Below are 16,682 nucleotides of genomic sequence, written 5' to 3' on the forward strand. Positions count from 1 at the left end.
GTTTATTAGCAAAATGCCTTAATTTATAAATTTAAACCGCGTTAGCGGGTTATGTAAATTTTTCTGCAATGATCGCTAACCTTCATTATCCTAATGAATCATCAAAGAAAGCATCGCAGGACAGTTAAGGCAACATTTTGCTTTTAAACAGCAGTAAAAGGAGGTCGTTTTGCTTTTGTCTAATCATTTCTGCATAATGAATAGTTCTAAACTATTTTGGGTGTTATTGTAAAGATATGGGTCTCCTTTACTTGACCATGTCTAAATTTGTCGGTCACGTGACTTTTAAGGGTCACGTGGGCATCTTTTAGACAAAAATCGTCAATGCTAAAATGAGACAAAAAGTTCAAGGGCAAGGCAAAGAAATTTAAGAGTAAGTAATATGGGAACATATTCAAAATTATCCATACATCATAGAAATCAATGCTCATTCAGTTGTAAAGTTTACTAGTTATGTAAATTTCTTTAAAAACTGGCTACTTGTTCCTTAAATCGTGCATTTTTGTATATTTTCATTAAAATTACAAAGTAAACCTTTATCTCTCAACAAATGAGCATCAGTTTTTATAAAGAACTCGTAAAAGGGAAGAAAATCGTACCAAGTTTAATAATATCTATAGCCGTCTTGCACTTGAACTTTTGCATTTAATTTCTCAATCTAAAAGTCCTCTCAAATCAATACACATTTCAAACGCACAAGTGATCCCAAAAGGGGAGGTAACTCTTTGAGCGATAACTCTTTTGATATAGGCGCGATGTCATTTTATCACATAATCCAAATTAATTTTAAGATATGTTTCAACAGTAAATTATGTAAATGGTTATTTAATCATAGTGCTTCTGTTTTATTTATTTTAAAAGAGACAAGATGGGTACGATGAATTGTCCGCATTTCCTCTGTTGTATCATGGATGTAAACAAAAAACCGTTGTGTATCAGTTCTCTTGGTTAACCGCATTCGCGGAGTTATTGGTTTCTTAATATTTTTTTAGTAATGGGAGAAAAATATATAAGAGCTAATTGTACACAATTATTTGAGGGATTAGATGTCAACAGAGACAAATGAAGCCCCTGATATTAATATACTAACTAAATTGTTCTCATAATATATATTAAAAAATAAGATATATAGTATTTTTTCATTATTTATGTGCAGCCTTTGCCCAATGACTGCATATTCTATAGCACTGCTTGGGTCTGTTAATATTATTCTGGGGAGGGGGTTCAAAGGGGTAACTTTATTCTGTTTGCCAGGGGCCAGGTACCATGGTGTTTTACTATGTAAATTGTGAATTAAATCAGAATTTACCACGGGGACTATACATGCAGATCTGCCCATGTATGAGGCCTTTTCCCACCCCCCATAAGCAATCAACGGTATTCACCTTTGTATTACACATGTTACACTTGTAATTTAAACACTCATTAATATTGACTTTTATTTTTATTCAACACATGCAGAATGATTAAGATTAAGGAGAGGGGGGAGGGTGAGCATATCTATTCATTCACAAAATAAATTCTAAACGCTCATTTCTCATTACCGAGAAAGGAAAGAGAGTGTGTAAATCCTGCAACAAGGCGATCAAAAACCATTTTTGGTTCATATCAATATATTGAATTTAAATAAGTCTGAATTCTCCTATGTGAGAGACTCTCTCTCCCGCCCATTTACATACCATCCCCTTTCCACTTCTCAAACAAAATTATATATATAGAAACAATTATATTTGGTTCATTTGTTTTATTAATTCAAGAAGATAAAGGGACTTTCTGGAAAAAAATTCTGTGACAACATTTAAACCTGACATATGCATGCAAACTCAAAATTGCAATTTCTTTTTATGATGTCAATGTGTTTATTGTATGACTTCTTAGTTCTGGTCCTCTTCTCTCTTCAAAAACACAGTCTTCCTGTTCCTAAAGTTCAGGTTTTTCTTTCAATCATTTCATCTTGTATATGACACCAGGATAAGGGTGCGGGTAAATGATCACCAATAAGAACACCATTTATGTAAATCTCAAGACAAAGCAGGTACCAGCTAAAATGAAAATTATATATATTTCAGTAAGTTTAACTTGTTATCAAAATGGCTGAAAGTCTGAAATGGAGGATTTTCTACAATTTGATAGTCAATGGAATTTATTTATCTTAATAAACATTTCATTATGTTTAGATGTGCATTTAATTTTGCACAAATTCAAATACAGCTTTTCAGTTTGATCGATTTGAAATTATTCGCATCCTCACCCCTGATATGTGCATGATATTAGTTTAATTGCACCCCTTTATTTTACCCGGCCTGACCTTAAAAATGCACCTCTCTCTCTCTCTCTCTCTCTCTCTCTCTCTCTCTCTCTCACACACACACACACACAACTGATTTGATTGATTGATATTATATAATGCTGGTGCAGTCAGTGTGAATTAAAACATATCATGTATTGTTGATGAGCAATACTGTAAATTCCTTATTAAACGCGAGGAATTTATATCCGCGTAAAATCGCGAGAAGCATCCCTCGCGGATTTTAAAACATCGCTATTATTTTCTGAGAGTTAAGAACTATCAGAAATATGAATATATCTCCCGCGTTCGCGATTTTATATACACGCGATTTGATACAAAACAGCAGGATCGCGGAATTAAGTACTCGCGTAATATAAGGAATTTACAGTATTCAAAATTGTAGATTTATAAATAACATAGGTTTATATCAATCATTTTAAAACATTAAATGAAACCATTCGTACATGAAAATACTTTTTCTAATTCAATTGTCTCATTGAATAATCAGATTGATCATTATTTCAATGATAAATTATTGAACTTATACATGTATGTTATTTACTTACATTTTTTTCCAGCCTTTTTTTTCAAATCAGTGTGACACTTTTCAAATTACTCTGCAAATAACAAAATATAATCATGAGAAGTCATACAATTTAATTTACATGCATATAAGGACATGTCAACAGTAATTTGAACATTTTTGTGAAAGGTCTACATATATTATGCATGGATGGGTAAAATGACCAACACTTCAAATTTTATTTGAAAGTTACATATGCACATTCTACACAAACATTACAATATATGACCATGAATGAAGATTCCTCATTTAGAGAAAATCAGATGGAGACATGCAGTCATTTGTTTATTATTATTTGGGGTTTTTTTTATTACCAATAGTACAGCATCATAAGTATGAACCCAGGTGACAAGATTTCAAACAGTGTTATGGTAGTATATACTGAGTTCTAAAAGCAAACTAGTAATAATTAAGAATTAACTGATTAATGTGCATAAACAGCTTAATATATCAACTGGATGAATGTGTAAAAAATATAAATGAACTGTCATGGAAGAATTTTGAACACAGTAGAAAGGTGTTATTGATCAGCTGTTCATCAATTTCCAGAAAATGAAATCAGCATCTTTTAGCCTGCACTGTACTGATTTTCAGAAAATCAAATCAGCTGTTTTCACACAGTCTTTGTATTGTTTACTTACCAATTGAAATAAAAACAAACAGCTATGTAAAGCTAAATATTGTCAGTACAAGTACTATGAACTGATTCGTGTCGATTGGTGAACATGATCAACAATTTAACGGACTGGCAATAAAGCTACATGTACAATGTACATTGTATAGGCCTAAATGTAAACAATGCAGTCTCTCCTCATGTTTTGAACGAAACAACACATTAAGTCGATCAGAAATGCATCAACAGTATAAAATCACAATAAAATAGTTATTGAACTATCTGGTATATTACAAATACACTGTATATCTATTCTACATACCTGATAAATCATCAAAAGATCGCCATCATCGGGAATACCAGCTACACGTGTTTACATCGTCTGACGAGCGCTTTTGGGACGCAGATTCACACCCAAACGACAGATGCGTTATTGAAATTCTTCGTATATTCTGATTGTTGTAAACTTATAAAAACACACATGAGTGATTCGTAGTTATATTTTGCTTATGAAGTATTAAATCAGCCGTATTTTATGCTTAAACTGCTGTTTTCGGTATATGTTCTATATATGGTAATACAGAGGCGGGGCGTATATTATGACGTCATAACTCATTATCCCTTCATTAGCATATCAAAACGATGTGTTGCCTTATCTGTCCTGCGATTTTATTGTTTATATTAACATCTTTCTTTTAGCCAATTGATAAATTGATTATGAAAAGTAAGTAAAATTCACTAAATTACTGTTAATGTACGTAAGGAAACAGCCAAATCGTCTCCTGTGAGACTTTTGAGTCTGACGTCGTCATGATTATTTCGTGCAGTCAGTGATTTTTCCAAGGTAGTTGTAGGTGTCGACCAATCGATAAACTGGGAATGTCAAGTTTGGTCCTGTCACTTTCTTGTCAGTTTCAGCCGCTTAAGATTTCGACCAATCAATAAACAGGGCGTGTAGATTTCAATCTGGCTGTTTCTATAGAGTTATGAATTAACTATAAGTTTCCGTAGGAAATAGAGGGAATAATACTTGGTAGATGTAAATATATAGATTTACAATGTACAGTACATGTTCAATGTTCCCCTCATAGCTAGATTGGGCATGCGTATAATAGATACTCCATGCGACCAATGTGGCTCGGACACCGTACGCTACAATCAGCCGGTGTAGAGCTGTTGTCTTAAACTGAGGAGGCTGGATGGGTAACAAATTAAAAAACAATGATCATAAACCTAATATCGCCTATCTGTGCGTATACAAATTCTGGAAAAATGATTCTTAGGGAATCCGAAAGATAAACAGTTGAATATCCTTCCTATTAAATAATTAACTTTTTGTTTTAATGCAAAATTGGCGTTTGTCAGTTTAAATTTTTAATTTACGACAATTATCATTATTAAATGTAAAATCGCGCTTTTGACAGCAGTATATTCTCAAAATGTAAACTATGCATCAAACCGAGTAACAAGTATAACTCGCTCTTGTAATTGAGATGGCTGTGAATTTTTCACTTGGAATTTATCAAAAGGGCACCAGAAGAGGAAATATATAAGCACTCTAAATTATTTTATTTTTTCAATTATTTTTTTTACACCAATATGTATACAGCAATGCGTCTAATAAACAGGGATTGGATATTGAAAAAAATAAACTTTAATATGACCATTTGATCAACCTAAAGGGCTAATGTTTCTTTGAGAAAAAGGGCAGAAATATAAAACAATACGAAAAAGGATGAAAATTAGCACTTTCTTAACATATTTCCAGCGTGTCTTGAAGTACAATTTGAATAATTTTGCAACGATCCTGATCATGTCGATAACTGGAATGGTAAATAAATTATTTCAAATCTTAACTAAAATAATTCAGACTGTAATAAGACCAAATGCAAGAAATTTTATCAAAATATCTAGGGTAGAAATAATAAGACTTGAGCTAATTCATACTACATTGTATCTACCTCGGAAAAAAGGATATGTCAGTGTAGCATAAATCATTGGATTTGTTCTGCTTTTTTCATGCAGTCGTAGGGGCATTACTATGACTTGATTAATTGTGTTTTATTCCAAATTAACATTTTCCTTAGTGATTATGAATAATGTAATGAGAAAAACAATAGCATTTTAAAACTTTTTAATATTGTGGTTTCATTAATATTCGTTGAATACCAATTTTCATGGATTTCGTTGTTAAGTTAATCCATGAAATTAAATGTAATTGAAGTGCAAGTTCTACTAACAGTTTGTACTGATAGTGTGATTGGCCACAAATTTTCGTAGCCTTGAAAATGTGATTTTCACTTAATCCACGAAAAATGATACCCTTGAATATTAATGAAACCGCAGTATATATATTTCATTTAACACACAATATAATTTATTTACTAGCAATAATAGGCATAATAACTATAAATGGGTGGATAGTTTTGTCAGTTAAACTCATGAAAAAAAGAGCACGATAACATATTAATTATTGCAAGAAGCCTTACCATGATGCATAGCATACATAAACAATAGAATTTTTATGCTCTGACATGTTTTCAAAATAAACATTCATTGCTATTTTTTACATTCAATATAAATTACTCATGGTCATTTAGTTCACATGCATTTGAAAATTATAAACACTTTGATTACATGTAATATTGAATTTTCTTTAATTTACGTGTATCATTCTCAGCCACAAAGAGGTTGTCTCTGGTGTCTACACATAAACCGTATGGTCTCTTTAAATGACAGTTGTCAATGAACCGGAGGAATTGTCCGTCTTTATCGATTATGTGGATACGGTTGTTGTCACGATCTGCAATCAGGATATGACTTTGGCTGTCTGTAGTGATGCCATATGGGTCAAATAATAGATTGGTAGTAGCTGATATGCCATTGTAAGTAAACCGCAGTGTGCCAGCCTGATTGACCACCACTACTGCATGGGCTCTCCAATCAGACACACATATATCTAGGTTCCTGTTCTCACTGATATATTTAGTACAACCACCTGATGAATAGAGAGGTTTCCCTTTGTCATCGTACTGGATACTTTGTTTGGAGCCAAAATAACGCACAACTTTTGATGGTGTTTTGCTATCATCATTCCACATAACAACCAGGATATCACCAGAGGAGGTATTACAGACACCTTGAGGTTTCCATCCCTTTAGTGTGATCACTGTCTGTATTTCTTTATTCTTCACTATGTTTACAGTTCTATTATTTTCATCACTATATACTAGATCCCCACTTCTTGTGACTGCTAAGTCCTCTGCATATTTCCCTGACTTGGTTTTCATTGACTTTATAAGTCCTCTCTGGAGGTTGTACAGTCTCAAAATGTTGTCGTTACCATGAATCCAGATGTCCTCATCATTCAGACAGGACACATTTCTAGCATATTCAAAATCGGTGTTCATCTCTGTGACGATCTTTGGAACATCAAGAAGGGACCCCTCTGCTGGAGAGTGCTCAGTTCCTAGTGTGAAGTTGTGTTCTTCTGTTTCGATAGATAATTCTGACAGAGAGCCAAAGTGTTCATATATTTGGTGTTTGTCAATTGTCTGAGGAGAAAAGCTTGGTAAAGTGACCGTCAATTTAGGTGGCAATCTTCTGAATTTAGCATTTCTGGATTTGTATGCAGAGACAAGGCCAACGTCATCGGAATTTATCAATTTTCTTAGATCTGCGATTGTCTGTGTGATATCAGACAGCATATGTTTGATGTCATCTTCACGCTTATTTAGGACCATAAGATATTTGGAGTCCATTTTATCAAGATCAGATTTTAGTTTCTTGATAATTACATCTATTTCCCTGTACATTTTTTCTCCATGTTTGGTGATATCCAAGGCAATTTTCTTTGAGGTTTTATTAAGATTAGCTTTCTGAACCGGGATACTTGATGCAATCTCTTGATATGTGGGGAAAATTAACTTTTCTAATTCTTGTAAATCTTTCTGTAATACTGACCTCTGTTTTTCCAGAATTTTCACGATGTAGACAAATGTATGACCTTGATGTTTTGTGGAAGAAGTGCACTGTGCGCATATTGGAATGTTGCATTGTTCACAGTAAAGTTCACATATTTTTGAAGAATGATTTGGGCATTTAGCTGTAGATCCTCGCTTTTCAAAGGGTACAATTTTGTGTTCTTTGGCAAACTCGGAAAGATGTTCTCCCACACATGCTTTACACAGATGAATATGGCAAATGTCGCAGTACATAGGGGGAACCGGTGTCTCACAGAGAACACACCGTAACACATCCTGGGCACTACGTCGAGGGTCCATGGTCAAGTGTTGTAACAGGGATTTATTGAGAATTCTGCAAAAAACCCAGAAATCATGAACTATCGAATTATGATTTCAGAACATTTTGCACTAAAAGGCTGATATAATTTGCAGCAAAAAAACCCAGTAAAATGAAAGTAGGACGCAAATATGGTTAAGTTCCAAATTTTGACCTTTTTCGTCTATTAATTTTTATCTTAACGCGTTATTCACTGATGAAAATGTCGATTTTGTGATGAATTAATACACAGTTCTTACGTTTCATCTCCTCCACACCAATTAATGAATCACAAACATGGCTGCAATCTTTTTCCTGTTACATGACGACTGACGTATCTAACGATAGTATCACGTGTTCAAATTTAAACGCCCAAGATAGGGGTGGATCAATAAGGGCGTCACACTTCCTTTTTTAAAAGGGCCAACTTTACAATATTGGTAGATAAGGCATCCCACCTCTAATAAATTGTTCGATTTTTACATAAGAATAATAGTTATCTTTATTACTGTAAATTGTTTGCCTTTATTCAACGTCTCAAAAAATGTTTTTCACGTAACCCACTGTCTTTTATGATTTTTAAGAAATTAATTCAGTTGCCTTTACAAACGTTGTTTGTTACGTGATATAATATTTTCCTCTAATCAAGTGTGATGATACCTGGAAATGGCACTTCTCTCTTCATAACATGTTCTCTCTCCGCGAATGTATAGATCTGCTACAACACAACAGGAGGATTGACACTCTGTTGTAAATTATATAAATCTTCCTTGAAAAAGAATATGAATTTCTCAATTATGTTAAATTACTTTTGATTTCATTTAAGCTCTCTTGTGTCTGTTTAATCTTCATACCCTACATACTGAGGGGGCGTGTTGTTTTTATCATTTCAGCGTCTTCATGTACGTCTCCGCTATTACTTTATTTGCAGAATATTTTAAAATTATAATTTGAGGACAATACAGCGTCGCAACAACTCACAAGCTTATGACAAGAGGAACAACTACGCTTACTTTAAAGGTAATATGCTTCTGTGTAAGCTACATGTTTCAAAATATTAGTATGCATTAAAAGGCATTAGATTTGTAAAAAAAAGTTTCTTTATATATTGTAGATAAATAATTAATTGTTACGATTGATTATTATATTGTAATTTGATATTCATGAACATATTTGCAATTTTAAATAATGGTTGAATATGTGGATCAGGAGAATAGTAACCGCTTTTCAATTAAAAAAAATATATTGGTCAATAATACTTGCGGCGTCCCTCTACTCATATAGCACAAACTAAATGTACTTCACTACTTAGCTTATGACATCATATGGTGATGCCTTACCTGTCCATACCCAAGGGTAAAACACAAAAAAACTTACCTTCATATAATAAAGATTTGGTTTAAATATTATAAAGATTTTGCGAAAGTATTTTCAGTAATCTACACTCATAGCGTAAGCATTTTAATTGGCCTTTCTGTTCTAAGTGCAGCTTACAGAGACATTGCATTTTCCTTAATTATTTTTTCCGAATGAAGCATATGACCAAAAAACCTTACTTGATTAAAAAGAAAGGTAAAACATTAGAATGTTGACTTTTTTGTCCTAATACGACGTAGTTTTCATGCACAAAAATTCAACCAGCAATGAAATTATTTTAAAAGTCTCAAATTTTTACTTAAATTATTAAGGACTTGTCAGAAAGTTCTTTTTAATGAAAAAAAGAAATTATACATGTAAGTACGAGTCATTATTGAAATGTTGAGTCGCATAAAACTGTTTATTGATTTAATGCGTGAAAATAAGATTTAATGCGTATATGAATGTTATACAAAGCTATATAAAAACATAATTATTCAGTTCATTTACATTCTTCACATAAAGAGTTTAGGACTTTTAGCGAAAGAGTAGGACGTAGATATTCTGATTAAATTTTTATCAACGTTGTTTCATTGAACTATTTTTGGCAGTACTAAAAAATTCACAGGTAAATCAGTGGTATTCTATCTTGAAAATATTTGATATGATATCGAAGCTTCATGAAAAAATAATCAAAGTACATGTACTTATGTTAGAGATAATTAGACTCAGCTTCGTTTTTTTTCTCTTATACTCGAAATTAATGTCAGTATGACTCAAAGCATAAAAGCACAACATATGTGATAGAAACAATTAATAAATTTTTAAAAACTATCATATTTCAATGTATTATTCGTTTTATACGATATGTTTACAAGTGATATATGAATTATAAATAGGTAGATAGTTTAGTCAGTTAAACTGATTAAAAAGGCACACGATAATATATTACAACAAGCTTGATCATGAGATATAGGATATTGTTATACTTTCATGTTAAATACTGAAATCTGATTGGTTAAGACGCAGTTAATAATATTTACTATTACCCTCAGCGTTAGCAACGCACTTGGCAACGGGTAACATTAAAAAATGTTACATGCGCGAAAATTATGCGCGTACGGTTCGCTGTAGAATTCACGTTATTCCTATATAAAAGCAGTAAAATTTTCTTAAAAATTTTAAAAAAGGCATTCAGTATAACAAAATAAATAGTGCCTGTTTGGGAGGATAACAGTTGAAATTGACACCCCTCAAAAACCATTGTCAACCTCCGCTTCGCATCGGTTGACAATGGTTTTCTCGGGGTGTCAATTTCAACTGTTACCCTCCCAAACAGGCACTATTTATATACTAGTAGATTAACACTAGCGTAACTATTTTAAATTCCTTATATTACGCGAGTACTTCATTCCGCGATACCACTGGTTTGCATCAAATCGCAGGAATATGAAATCACGAACGTAGAACTTTTTTCTCCATTGCTTTTAGTTCTTAACTCTCAGAAAATAATGGCGAGATTTTAAAATCCGCGAAGGGTGCTTCACTCGCGCAAAATTACGCGGTTATTACTTCTTTGCGTTTAATTAGGAATCTATAGTATATGCTTACATGTTTTAAACATAAATATATTCAATGTCGTATTTTACATTCAATTTGTATATTTTTGGTCATTTAATTGGCATTCATTTGGAAACTATGAACTCTATGATTACTTGTAATATTGAATTTTCTTTACTTTACATGTTTTGCTATCAGCCACAAAGAGATTGTCCTTTGTGTCTACACATAGACCAAATGGTTCCTTTAAATGCCAGTTGTCAATTAATCGGAGAAACTGGCCGTCTTTATCGATAATGTGGATACGGTGATTCTCAAGATCTGCTATCAGGATTCGACTTTGGCTGTCTGTAGCAATACCTTGGGGGTAGAATGATTCCTTAACAGTAGAGGGAGGACCAGTGTAGGTAAACCGGAGTTTCCCTGCCTGGTTGACCACAACAACTGCATGGAATCCATAATCTGATACACAGATATCTTGGTTCCTGTTCTCACTGATGTATATAGTAAAATCACCTGATGAATAGAGAGCTTGTCCATTTTCATTGTACTGTATACTTTGTTTCTCAATGAAGTCAGAATAACACACAACTTTTGATGGTGTTTGCCAATCATCACTGTCCAAAACAACTAGGATATCACCAGAGCCGGTACTACAGACACCGCGAGGTTTCCATCCCTGTAGTGTGATCACTGTCTCTATTTCTTCATTCATCACTATGTTTACAGTTTTATTTTTTTTATCAGTATATACTAAATCCCCACTTCTTTTTACTGCTACGTCCTCTGCACGCTTCCCTGACTTGGTTTTGATTGATTTCAGTAGCCCTATCTTGATGTTGTACAGTCTCAAAATGTTGTTGTTACCCTGAATCCAGATGTCCTCATCATTCAGACAGGACACATTTTCAGCATATATATAATCAGTTTTTATCTCTGTGACTATCTGTGGCACATCAATAAGGGACCTCTCTGCTGGAGAGTGCTTAGTACCTAGTGTGTAGTTGTATTCTTCTGTTTCGATAGATAATTCAGACAGAGAGCCAAACTGTTCAAACATCTGATGTTTGTCAATTGTCTGAGGAGAAAAGCTTGGTAGAGTAACCGTCAGTTTAGGTGGCAATCTTCTGAATTCTGCATTTCTAGATTTGTAGTCAGAGACAAAGCCGGCTTCATCGGAATTGATAAATTTTTTCAGATCTGTAATTGTCCTTGTGATATCAGAAAGCATTTGTTTGATTTCATCTTCAAGTTTATTTAAGGCAGCCATATATTTGGAGTCCATTTCATCAAGATCAGATTTTAGTTTCTTGATAATTATATCTATTTCCCTGTGCATTTCTTCTCCATGTTTGCTAATATCCGAGGCAATTTTCTGTGAGTTTTTTTTAAGATTAGCTTTCTGAACCGGAATGTTTGATGCAATCTCTTGATATTTGGGCCAAATAAACTTCTCTAACTCTTTAAATCTTTCTGTAAGACAGATGTTTGTTTTTTCAGAATGTTCTCTATGTAGACAAATGTATGACCTTGATGTTTTGTGGAAGAAGTGCACTGCGCGCAGATTGGAATGTCGCATTGTTCACAGTTCACATATTTTTGAAGAGTGATTTGGGCATTTACCGGTAGGTGTAAATCCCCGCATTTGAAATGGTACAATTTTGTGTTCTTCGGCAAAGTCAGAGTGATGTTCCCCCACACATGCTTTACACAGATGTATGTGGCAAATGTCGCAGTACATAGAGGGAACAGGTGTCTCACAGAGATCACACCGTAACACATCCTGCAGGCTGTACTCAGGATCCATTGTCAGGTACCGTAATGGGTATTTATTGAGAATTCTGCAAAATACCGAAATCATGAACTATCAAATTATAATTTTAGAACTTTTTACACTAAAAGCTGATATATTTTTAAGCTAATAACAAGTAAATTGAAAGTAGGACACGTAAATAGTTAAAGTTTTCGATATTGACATTTTTTGTAGATCACTTTTTTTTTTTATCTTAACGGGTTATTAACTGAAAAAACAGTTGACTTGTGATACAAAAATACAAAATTCTTACTTTCACCTCTTTCAAACCAATTTCCAAATCACTAACATGGTATTCTCTTTTGAGAAGTGGACAGGCATAGCCTACATCCACTTCTCTTCGCAAGCCCTCATATTTTGATTCTGGAAAACGTGTAAATGTCGGAACCAAAGACGGTTTACGCTTCGACCCATGTTCCGACTCCAGTTTCCCTGAAGTTTCGTGATAGACCTGCTATTTCTACAATTTAAACATTATTGCATCCATATATCACAAAAAAATCATCACTAACCCGCTGTCAAATCATTTTCTCAACTTCTACATCCCGGGTTTAAATTTGTGTATCACATTGTTTATCTAGGTCAGCGCAGATTAATGTTTGTGTTTCGGATAAAATTGAAAACGTAATCATGGTAATAAAGACAATAATGTCAAAAACGTTACTTGATCAACTTAATCTTACAATGTACAAACCAGTACTGAGTCACAAAAATACAAAGTGATATTTCTTCCCTTTTTAAGCATCTCTGATGGTGACAAATTTTGCTCTACAACTGTTTTAAAACATTAACGAGGCCGAGTACAGAACGAGTACGCACGCTTTCGCGCAGCGTTTCATTTGTATTGTGACGTCATCTTTTTGCTTGTTTGACGCCATGCCGTGATAGTTTTATCTGCAGATATTCAGCGAAATTTGTTGGTTTTGGCTCGTTTAATGCGTAAAATTAATGTTATATTGTGGAATAAACATAACTGTCTCGAAGTATAAGCTATATTTGGGCTCAGGTCGAAAAAGTGAAGAGGGTTCAGCAGGCCAAACCCTCTGTCACGTTTTCTTAACCCGCCTAAATATAGCTTAATTCATATATTTCAAGACAGTAACCATGTATTTTATATTAATGACCCTTAATATGTGATGTTATATATTTTTTATTACTTAAATATGTCTGAAGGCTTTAATAATACTATAAAGATCATCTTTTCCGCCTTTGTCAAATAAAAAATAGCCATTATCTGACAAATCTGGGAAATTGGGCATACAAAAATCAACTTTGAAAAGACCCCTGGAACAAACCAGGAGGTAAAAGGTTTTTTTTATTTGACCAATTGATGCCTTTTAGCAATAACTTTAATATGTAGAACAGAAAAAGAAATCCCTAGGGCAGAAGTTTAAAAAAATGTGCAAAATTGATACATTTCAAGCGAAATCCCATAAGGTCCTATGTTAAAGATTAACAAACTTTGAGATGACCCCCTAAACAAACGGTGTGGTAAATGTCTTATTTTTTAATCTTAAAATAATAATTATATCAGTAGAAATTCAGGTAAACAATTTCATTAAAAAATCTAGGGCAGAACTAATTAGACCCGGCCTCGTTAAAACGAATTTTGATTAATATAGCATACAAGAAAGATTAAAATGAAGGGTTTTTATTGTTTTATGTGACCTAATTATTTATTTAATCGTATGAATTTTGTCTATTTGTCTTAGAATGTAAAACCATTCTTTATACCTCTTTAAATTAAAATAAAAACACCTTTTATCTAATGTCTTCAATCAGAACATTATTTCCGTTTTTTCCGACTCTAAATTTTCTACTTTTTAAACCTTCTTTAGCGAGTGATCACATAATTTGAACCCGGAATGAAGAAATTGAGTAAATGATTTGACAGCGGGTTAGTGTTGATTTGTATGTGATATATGGATGCATTATTGTTTAAAATGTAGAAATAATAGGTTTGTTACGAAGATTGAGGGAAACTGGAGTCGAAACAGCGGTCGAAGCGTAAACCGTCTTTGGTTCCGACATTTACACGTTTTCCAGAATCAAAATATGAGGGCTTGCGAAGAGAAGTGGATGTAGGCAATGCCTGTCCACTTCTCAAAAGAGAATACTAACATGGCTGAAATCTTTCGACTCTGTCGTATCTAACGATACTATCACGTGTTCAAATTAAAACGCCTAGGTTAGGGGTGGATCATTGGGGCGTCCCACTTTCTATTTTAAAAGTGCCAACTTTAAAATATGGGTAGATATGGCGTTGCACCTCCGATTTTTGTCCAATTTTCACCCAAAAATGAAAGTTATCTTACTGTAAATTGTTCGCCTTTATTCAACGTCTCAAAAAATTGACATCCCTTTTCTTCACGCACCCACGGTTGTTTATTATTTTTTTTTAAATTTATTCATTTGCCTTTTTAACCATATTTTGTCAGGTGATATAAAATGTTCCCCTAATCAAGTGTGATAATATCCATAAATGACATTTATCTGCATAATGATATATGGGCTCTCCAGGAATATATAGATCTTCTACAACACATCTGAAGGATTCACATTCTGTTGTTGATTAAACATTTTAGAAATATTCTTTGAAAAGTAAAGAATATGAATTTCTCCAATATATAAAACCACTTTTGATTTCATTTGAGCTCTCTTTTGTCTGTTTAATGTTCACACCCTACATACTGAGGGGGCATGTTGTTTTTATCATTTCAGTGTCTTCATGTACGTCTCTGTAATTACTTTAATAACAGAATAATTTAAAAAAGATAATTAGAGGACCATTTCAGCGCCGCAACAACACATACCAGCTTATAACAAGAGGAACAACTATGCTTATTTTAAAGGTTTTAATATACTTTAGTGTAAGCTACAGGTTTCAAAATGTTACAGTATGAATATAAGGGATTTAATATGAAAAACATTTTATGTTACGTAGATAAATAATTAATAATTATCATCATTGATTATTATATTATTTTATATTAGTAAACATATTTACAATTGTAAGTAACGGCTGGATTTTAAGGATCAGGTGAGTAATGATGTCCACTTATCTCTTTATTTAACATGATATATTCTTATTCCAGTACTTGATATAACAAATTTTCAACGAAGTTTTGATGTTTTTAAACTTTTATGAACCGGTTCAAAAAGTTTTTTGATAAGACCAAAGTTTATAGAGTAATTCTTTTTAAACATTTTGATAACTGTTTTCTCTTCATTATTTGGTGAACGCAATGAATTTTTATACTTAATTGATGAAGCATGATATTTTTAAATATGATAATACTTTATTCAGAGAATGAAGATAAATGCAGGTGATTTTAAATAAGATTAATGTATGTACAAAATATTTTTCTCATCATTTTGTTATAAGCATCAATTTAGTATATCTATATGTATGAAATTAATAACAACAAGATATTTTAGGAGACTTAAAAAATATTTGAAATGTGTTCAAAATCACAATTACATAATAAATTTGCAAAAAATTTCATAATAAATGACGAGTATTATGACTGAATCACTAAATCGTTTGAGGACAGATATACCAGAAATGTAATGCAAAAAAAGAAAATTTCCATGAAGTATTAATAGTTTTTGAAATTGTGTTCATAAATTTAGAGAAAAGTAGCCACTATTTATTACAATTAACTGAAACCACAAAAGAGAGATCAAGTCTAGAATCTAAAATTTAAATTTTGGCGGATCTGAAATTGATTGTGAGGCGATTAGTACACGTGCCCTACTTCATTTTTCATGTAACATTATAATGCCCTTAATTCATCTTTAATTCTTCATAAATGTTTTCGGTGTCTTAGTGATTTACATGTGTATCGGTATGATTCCTGTGACGTAACACTTGAATTGACTGTTATACTTTTATTCATATATTTTTATATTAATAACAATCTTTAGTATTGGTACCCTTACCAGTCTGGTGTTATCTCTAACTTAAAGTAGTTAGTAATGATTGGCAGCGGTCGTCCCGTAGTTCTTCCCACACATGCTTTGGTTGTTTACGTTGCGGCCATTTTGCTTTTTCTTGGAATTACCCATAGCTTCGTATTCTATTTTTATAAGTAGTAGAAGTACATTTTGGTGGATAAATTTGATTTACTTGTCTATATCTATCAGGCTTGGGGCGAATTACATTGTAAAGTAATGCATAACATTA

General features: G+C 32.8%; 1 long non-coding RNA gene and 1 pseudogene across 1 annotated transcript; both read right to left on the minus strand.

Annotated features, from left to right (window-relative positions):
• Nucleotides 1-1,437: 1,437 nt before the first annotated feature.
• Nucleotides 1,438-4,147, minus strand: LOC128163955 (uncharacterized). The gene is made up of 3 exons (XR_008240882.1): nucleotides 3,809-4,147; nucleotides 2,857-2,907; nucleotides 1,438-2,042 (listed from the first exon to the last, which is right to left on the minus strand). It is a non-coding gene; the product is annotated as an uncharacterized LOC128163955 (long non-coding RNA).
• Nucleotides 4,148-5,989: 1,842 nt separating this feature from the next.
• Nucleotides 5,990-12,518, minus strand: LOC128163509 (E3 ubiquitin-protein ligase TRIM71-like; annotated as a pseudogene).
• Between the last annotated feature and the right edge of the window lie 4,164 nt (nucleotides 12,519-16,682).

This window comes from Crassostrea angulata, chromosome 9 (assembly GCF_025612915.1).
Source record: "Crassostrea angulata isolate pt1a10 chromosome 9, ASM2561291v2, whole genome shotgun sequence".
In the NCBI taxonomy this organism is placed as follows: domain Eukaryota; kingdom Metazoa; phylum Mollusca; class Bivalvia; order Ostreida; family Ostreidae; genus Magallana; species Magallana angulata.